The following is a 6439-nucleotide window of genomic DNA, read 5'->3' as shown; positions in this document are numbered from 1 at the left end:
ACACACACACACCATGCACAAACAAACACAAGCATACACACACCACACACAAACACATACCACACAAACACACAAACATACATACACTACACACACCACACAAACATATACCACACACACCACACATAAACACATATACCACACACACACCACACATACATACTACACACAAACACACCACACAACATATATACACCACACACACACACATACCAAAGCCTTTCCAAATCTATACAAGAGCTCAGGTCGCACCTAGTCCTTCCCATTACACTTTGTGTATGGGCTATTGACATCCCAGGCGGCTTCCCGTTATCTTAGCCTTCAGCCTCTCTAGCGCCTGCTTTTGGCATGACCTACTCAAATTGTTCTTTGTCCATTTTCCTGCCCACCCCTAGACCTGCTGTCCATCCATCTGTTGCTTTATCTGGCCCTGGTCCTGTTCCTTTGCCTCTGCAGTGGGACTCAGGGCTGCACAATAGCAGTAGCTGCGCTTGCCCACCGATCTAGCCGGGTTGTTATCTTACCCCTTAGAGACTTCATTGTTTCCATTTCCTAGCTTTAGCCTTTTAGCAACTTAGGCCTCTTTAAACATCTTTAACTCTTTGTAACCTTTCTGTATCAGGTGTGTGTGTGTGTGTGTGTGTGTGTGTGTGTTGAAAAGCTAGCTCAGTGAATAAACATTTGTAATGCTTATAGAGGACCTTATTTCAGTTCCCAGCACCCACATTGAGTGGTTCACAATCAACTGCAACTCTAGTTCCAAGGGATGGTATATAGTGTGTGGTATATAATACAATTATACCTATATAAATGCATGTGTATATGATACAATTATATCTATATAAATGTGTGTATATGAATATATATTTATGGCATTGTATGGAATATGTGATTGGACAGTTAATATTAGTCATTAAGGCTGAAATAGTCATTAAGGCTGAAACCTGTGTTTGCCTCAGCCAAGGTTATCAAGGAAAACAAGAGTATCTGGCAAATTGTCGCCCATGTAAATCGGAAGACACTGAGAGAGCTTACGATTGGGCTACCAGTGGTACTGAGGTAGATTCTGCAGCTGAGTTAGATATTTATTAACATACTTATTAATGCTATAGGCAAGAGATTAGTTATTAATGCTATACACAAGAGATTTATTAGAATAGTTAATAACGCCAAAAATAGACACACCATAGCAGGGTCAATATGGCAGAGTGATGGGCGTCCCTTATAGATTTCAGAGGAAGGGAGGCTTCGTCTCATATAGGTGCTCACTCACTTCTGTAGAGAGACCCCCCCGGGTGATGGAGATGGATGTGTGTGTCCTGAATTCTACAGAAGGAAATGCATAGCTCTGGCTAGGTAAGGGGGAGAGGCACGGTTATTAAAGGGCCCTGTTATATATATGGTGGGGGATGTGCTGCCGCTGGTAGCTCGTCTGATGTCTTCAAGTCTGGTGTTCTGTCCATGTCCTTGGAAATGAGAATTACGGCTGGCACCTGCTCAACTCCTGGAATCTGGGGACCTGGGGAGTCTGTTAGAGGCCTAGGGGTTCACAGACTGGCAGAGACCGTGGCCTGATCAGACCCTAGCCCCAAAGGTAACAGGCGAGCATGCTCAGCTATGTTTCTGGGCACTGTGCTCTTACCATGGTCCCTTGGAGCTTTTGTCTCACAGGCTTTTCCACAGTAAGCTTCCAGGAGGGAGGTCATTAGTGGTGGTTTAGGCCTCCTTGTCCCAGCCCCCTAACCCCATTTTCTGCAATGCCTGTTCTTCCTGCGCCTCCTTTCTTTGGTGGCTCTGGAGGAGCTGTGGCTTCTGGTTGTTCTACTTTTCACTTGTGTGGATTGAGGGATGACTCCGAGGTCTTATGTGGCAGGCATGAAGCCACCAGTGAAGTTGCTTTTTGAATATATAAAATCCCCCAAACACATCTAAGAAAACACTGCAAACACAAAGAGCCCATTTGTAAAGGAAATATTTTTGCAGCCACATTAATTGCCAAAGAGCCCAAGTGCCAACTAGAAGCTAGAGGTCTAACCAAACTCACCATGGGTGTTTGCCAAGAAGTAGAGAAATGATAAGCAGGAAGTGACCAGCAAGCATTGGGCAGGAAGTGACCAGCAAGCACTGCTGTCTTGTAGCAGAGCTGCCCCATGGTGCGTGCTCATGGACTGTTGGGAACCAACCCACAGTTCAGTCTGTGGTACTTGGGGGATGTTTGGGAGGTGATGAAGAAGGTTCAAATCCCACTTTGTTTTGCAACATGTCTGGATGCCAAAGGAACCCATATGGCCTCTGATTGGGTAGTGAGGCCATACTGACCCAAGGAATTGGGGGAGTTGGCTCTCAGACACCCAGACTACAGAGTCCAGGACAGACATGTTGGAAAAGAGACTTTGCTTCCTGGGCCAGCATTTTCCATCCAGGTGGCTGACTTGGGCCAGCAGGCAGCTTTCTTTGGATATCCAGAGCCTTGGCCATCTTTGCCACCAATGTTTCTTAGAGCACCCCTCCCTTCTCCCCATCCCCACACAGTCAGTCAGCCCCTGGATCTGCTCAGTTGGAGGAAGAGGTTACCCTGGCTTGCTATTTGCGAGAGGAAAAGACAGTATTGTTTTCTGGTACAAAGGCCCCGCCACCAAGCTGCTCATGAGGCTGGTTACAGTGCCTTGATGATCATGGTGGAGAGAATGGGGATCTGTGTTCTAAAGGAAGTGGGGGAGAAGACAAAAACCTCCTGTGTGCAGAGCCAGCAGCGTCAGCACAAGAGCCAACTGCCTTTCTACCCAGCGGGACCAGCAGGAAGCCGCTGCCCCAGCCTGGCAAGCCACAGCGTTTCAGAGCTGGACTCGGATTTCTCATGCCACCGCTTGGGTTTGCTTGAGTAGTAAACGGATTTACACGTGTGCAATGTAGTGGTACAGACATACATGCAGCATGAAGTGCCTGGTGAGCTCACCTGATGGTCATTAACCCGGAACCGTGGGGGACCATCCAGGCGCCTCAGTCAGAGTAAGCAGAGAGCTACAAATAACAGTAGCTTCCTCCTGAGCCAGACACACCCGGAGTCATTGGTCCAATTCGAGTGTGGTGAGTCCAGGAATACACCCCCACCCCCACACTCTTTGGCAAGTTGTTATAGAATGTGAGTATTCACATGTATCACAGTTTATTATTTTTGCTCCATACCACATTCCACTAAAACATTTGTTTTCATTCGGAAAATCAGTAAAACCTTCCAGAACAAACGTGCAGCGAGCAGCTTGGAGCAGAAAGCAGGGTCCTGCCGTTTCTTTGCTCCGAACCCACAGAGCCAGGGCAACAAAAGGGCCCGGACGAAGAACAACAGGACTATTGTTTTTGTCTTTGAGTCTGAACAGTCTAAGTTTTGGAGACAGTGGGAGGTGGGTGGGTGCACGAGGCACGGCCACGTGAAGCTACCTTGTGAGCTGTGGCTGCACTATGTGTTCTTGGTACTCATAAAAGTTCTCAAAGTGTGAGAGAAATATTGGAGCCAATGTGGAAGCCATTGAAAGGCAAGCTGTACTGCGCCTCTGTGGAGCTCCTCTGCATCTGTTTGAATTATACTCGTAAAACTTAAGAAAAAAAAGAAAAAACGAAAAATCTGGGAGATGCCGTCCAATCATGGAAAACTTAAGGGTGACAAAAACCTCAGGCTCAACTATCTGGTTTGTTTGTTTTTCTTTTAACTTAATGGGAAACATTATCCTTCACACGGTCACACAGTATTGTGGCTTTGTTCGCTTTTGGTAGGATGCTCTGGCTCCAGAACCTCACATAGCGTTCAGCTGCATCCTTCCAAGTGAACAATTGATTGACAGGCCGATGGAAGCTAAGACTTCCACAGTTTGATTTTGACATAGCTCAAAAAAAAAAAAAAAAAAAAAAAAGGCAGGAACTGGGAAGAAGTTAGCCTTCATTAGAGATTTAAATAAAGAATAACTAGAATCTAACAGTGCAACCGAGTGTTAATATGAATGAAAAATGAGAACATAATCAAAATGACTTTGGGATTAAAATTTAAAGTAGCCAGCTGGGCGTGGTAGTGTATGTTTTTAATCCCAGCATGCAGGAGGCAGAGGCAGGTGGATGTCTGAGTTCAGGGGCAGCCTGGTCTAACCTACAGAGTGAGTTCTAGGTCAGCCAGAGCTATTAGTGAGACCCTGTCTCTAAAAAATAAGATAAATAAAATTTAAAGGAATAACTTTGAGTACATTGGTATATTTTTGTGACATGTTAACACCTACAGAATTTTAAACTAGTTATTATTGTGTTTCTGAATGTATATTATGTAATTTTTAGAATGCATATTAGCATATACGAATTACATACAATGGATTTCACTGTGACATTTTTGTACATGCACATAATGTATTTTGATTGTATTTATGTAATACTCTTATGTCACTTATTTAACTAATATAATCTTTACCTATTGAAGCATTCTTCAAGATTTCTTGAGTAGGATTTTCGCACATTTTTAAATTCAGCTCATGGGTCATACCCACATGGCTCTGGCTGGCTGGCATCGTCCCCATTGGAACAGCACTGCCTTTTTGCTTCCTGTCTGTGTGGGGCTTCCTCCAGATGAGCCACAGCACACAGAGGCAGACAAAGACAGGTTTTATGTCATCGGAGCTTTTAAAACAAACTCGGATCCTCCAAGGATCAGAGTCACCAGTGCCCGCTGACTCTCCCAGAGAGAAGCCACCTGCTGCCTTCATAACAAAGGTCACATGTTTGCTTAGCCCTCACTTCAATAGCTTCACTTTCTGTCTGTGTTCTGGGTCAAAGGTGGTGATGGTAATGGTGGGGAGTGTGTGCATGCGGGAGCATTTGTGGTTTATGTGTATATGTTTATAGATGTTAAATGCATGTGGGATGTGTGTGTGTATGTGTGTGTGTGTGTGTGTGTGTGTGTGTGTGTGTATGTGTGTTGCCATTAGACAGTGAAGTAGGGATACAAGACAGGCCACTGAACCCAGTAGGGAAGTCAGGTTCAAGGCTGACTTTGCAACATGAGTAACGATAACACCCTCCACCTCTTCTGCACCTAGTGTGATGGCCAAATGGCCACCCCAGGCAGGGAACTCCTGCAGGGACCATGTGCTCAGCAATCAGTACAGCAGAGCTGATCAGGAGAGCTCTAGGTCCTAGCAGCAATGGTGACTGATGGGCATATCCCTGGGCTTGAAGCTGCTCATGGGAGCTTTGTACCGTTTGTTCAGAGAGAAGCACCCACAGTGCAGCAAAGCACTCACAGTGCAGTCTATCAAAGGATTCCTGGCATTTCCTGGCCAGGGGAAGAAGGTCACACGTTTGGCCTGTCAAGGGGAAAGGCACCTCGCCATGCAGAAACCTGAGGTTCAAAGGAAGATCACTCCATTGCATCACTGGTAAGTGTCAAAGCTAAGGTCTGAGCTTGGGACTTCCTTTAGAGTCCCCATTCCAACTGTGGTGCCATGCCACCTCTGCACACTGCAACCCAGGAAATGTCCCATCTGTATGGGAACAGAAAGGATTTTTATGTTGGGTCTTAAGGCACCAACTTGAAATCCCAGCTACTCAGACCCCAGGAAATCCGAGGCAGGAGGATCATGAAATCAAGGCCAGTCTGGTCAAATAAGAAAGAACCTGTTTCAGAATAAACTAGGGAAGGTGTTGGAGAGCCAGACTCCTTAGCAAGTTCCTGCCAACTCGAAACAATGTCTCAAAGGAAAAAGAAAAAGGTGAGTCCACCTGAGTTTGTCCACTGACCCCTACATTCATGTGCATACACATGAACACACAATAATAAAAAGAAGGCTGAGCTGTAACTAAAAGCTTGTCCTACCAGGTTTCTATTCCTGTGATAAACACCATGACCAGAAGCAACTTGGGGAGGAAAGGGTTTATTTCAGGAACTTCCAGGAACTTCCAGGAAACAGTTCATTACTGAGGGCAGGGACTCAAGGCAAGAACCTGGAGACAGGAATTGAGGCAGAAACCATGGGGGAATCCTTTTTATTGGCTTGTTCCTCATGGTTTGCTCAGCCTGCTTTCTTATACAACCCAGTGTTGGGAATTGGTTCTAATGCTTTGTCTTAATTCAGCTCCCAAAGCCCCTTCCAGACCTGAGGGTCCCTGCCCACAGCTAACTTCTATTGGTAATAAAGAATTACCATACAGCCAATGGCTGGGCAAGGAGACAAAGGCTAGGGAGTGGGGGTGGGTGGGTGGGGGAGGAATCAACATGACAGAGGCAGAGGGATCAGTTTTAAGAGCTCTGTTGGGGGCTTGCCCAGAAGGTAACTGGGCAACAAAGATAAAGTATAGATTTAGAAAGTGTTAAGTCAAGAATACTGGAGGGAAGTGTGTGCTGGCCACAGGGAGGTTTAGAAGTGCCCAGCCATTGACCACCTTCCCAGAGGTGGCACCATCC

Source organism: Mus pahari, chromosome 9 (genome assembly GCF_900095145.1).
Source record: "Mus pahari chromosome 9, PAHARI_EIJ_v1.1, whole genome shotgun sequence".
NCBI lineage: Eukaryota > Metazoa > Chordata > Mammalia > Rodentia > Muridae > Mus > Mus pahari.
This window is presented reverse-complemented; position numbering follows the sequence as displayed.